A 2505-nucleotide genomic window follows, 5' to 3' on the forward strand; every position below is an offset into this window, starting at 1 on the left:
GGGGGGGTGCAGGTATTTATAGATGAAATGCTGCCGACAGTACCGAGGAAATTCCGACGGAATACCGACGGCAACAGCTCTTTCCTCGGAATTTCTTCGGAATTTTTAAAATCCCCAACGGCTCTCTAACGGCTATAATATATCATCGGATATTCGTCGGTTTTTTCCGAGGAATATGAATTCATCGGTATATTCCGAGGAAATTCCGAGGAAACCCAAATTTTGGATTTTCTCGGATTTTCCTCGGAAATTCGTCGGAATATTCTGAGGATCTCATTTTCCGTCAGAATTACGATGTTTTCTTGTAGTGTTATTTTTCATATCACTCGCCATTCTAACTCGTTTATATTGATTGGTTTCAATCTGAAACAGTAAGGCTCTTGTATCGACCCTTTGATGTTGTTTTTGGTTTGATTTCCTGCATTACTGATATTTTAGGATAGAGTTGGTATTTCACTTGATTTTAGCATCTTTTGTTAGACTTGAGCTTCTGATTCCTGGTCAGTGGTCACTCATCGTCCTCACCTACTCTTTGATACATATTATAACCCACTTATTAGATTCTTTAGTTCCTCTGTCGAGATATATTCACACAGTTCTTTCCAATGGAGAAAACTTAATAAGAAGAGTTAGTTTCATATATACTGACTGATGCATTTAGTTTTCATCGTCCTTGATTAAATTAGCTAATGACATCTTCTGGAATCTCGTTCCAGGTGCTTCTACTTGGGAAAGTCATACAGTAAAGCAGGAAAAAGGGTTGTTTCGCTTACTTCTCCTGGTCCCTATAACGTTGAATCAAGAGATGCAAGGAAGTTTGATCACGCTTTTGAGAAGAAGAAGTCTTCGACTATGGCTCTTTCTCGAGACAGGTTAGTATTCAAGAACACCTGAATCGTTTCTTTGCTTGAATAGGTATCACTTTGTTCTAACTGCTTTATCTGATACAGCCGTTTATAGTCTACACGTGTTTGTTTCTGATATGCCTAATCTGATACAACTGAATGAGCTGTTTTGTTTGAAACTTGATTGTTTTAGTACGAGAAGTTATAAGTTTTGTTTTGTTTCTGTATTAGCATGTTTGAAACTTTGATTGTTTTAAAGTTGTATTATTAATTGTTACTTGTCTTTAAAGTGTTCTTTTTAATTGCTACTTGTTGTTCTCTTTCATGTATTGTTTCTCCAAGCTGTATTGTTTGCATTGTTTCTCCAAGCTTGTTCTGTCTCGTGTTAGTTTTAAATGTTTAGTGACTCTTTCGTTTCTGAAAAAAGACTTGGTAATGAAGCATTGGTTTGTGAAGCAAATTACATACGAGTAAATACACTCGAGATGAGATAAGTACGAGTAATACACAAAGCAAACTACAAACCGTAATGACTTAGTGACTCTATTGTGTCTTTAGAGATACGAGATATCTAGCGTAAAATGACTTTTTCCTTTTTTTTTTGGCAGAAACTATAAACCGTAAAAAGACTTTATATTAGAAAAGGTAAAGCTTAGCCGTTTGCTCATCTTCCTTCCTCTGCAAGCAAGGTCATTCGATTTTCCACTCAGATCTCCACTGCTTTCTTTCGCATCCATCAGGTTCGTCTTCGTCTTGAATCAAGAAGAATTGTAAAGACATAATAAACCCTAGTTTCTATTCTAGAATCCTTACTTTCAAAACCCTAATTTATGGGAGACCACAACTTATATTTTCCAACTACTTGGGTCGAGGAGCAATATTCACGCTCTTAATAAAGCAATATATGAGCTAAACATGGTATCCTCCTTTTTCACATGATTTGTTTATGGCCTATGTAAATTAGTCGGTAATTAGTTCCTTTTGGCTTCCCTCAGATGGTTAGGATCGAAGAACAAAGTAAGAAACATTACCAGAAGAAGGCTGCCGAAGAGTGTGAGAAAGCAAGCCAATGCTACGATAAAGATTACAAATCAGGTACAGTTCCAATCTTTTACTTACTGTATTATTTTTCGATCTGACTCTACTAACACTACAAGAAAACTGCGCGATACCGATGGACAAATCCGTCATAATCTCGTCGGGAAAGTCGCATACCGATGGAATCCCGATGAAAAATGTCCGTCGGTATCATCTCGTCGGTATACAGATATTCGTCGGAAATTCGTCGGCAAATACCGACGAACATATTTCGTCGGCAAATACCGACGAACATATTCCGTCGGTTTTTTTCTAAAATTTCCGACGACATATATCCATCGGTATTTATAGAGAATACCGACAAAGAGAATTCGTCGGAATTTTCAGAAAATACCGACAAAGGGAGTTCATCGGAATATTCAGAAAATACCGACGAAGAAAGTCCGTCGGTAACTGAAAATAAAACTGACGACTCTATTCCGTCGGAATATCTAGAAAATACCGACGGATCCTATTCGTCAGAAATATATAGAAATTCCGACGGATAACTGTATCCGTCGGTATTCCTTTTTAATTAAAAAAACAATTTTTATAATTCTTAATTTAATTTCAGGAAAAAATT

This window comes from Brassica oleracea, unplaced genomic scaffold, assembly GCF_000695525.1.
Source record: "Brassica oleracea var. oleracea cultivar TO1000 unplaced genomic scaffold, BOL UnpScaffold01377, whole genome shotgun sequence".
NCBI lineage: Eukaryota > Viridiplantae > Streptophyta > Magnoliopsida > Brassicales > Brassicaceae > Brassica > Brassica oleracea.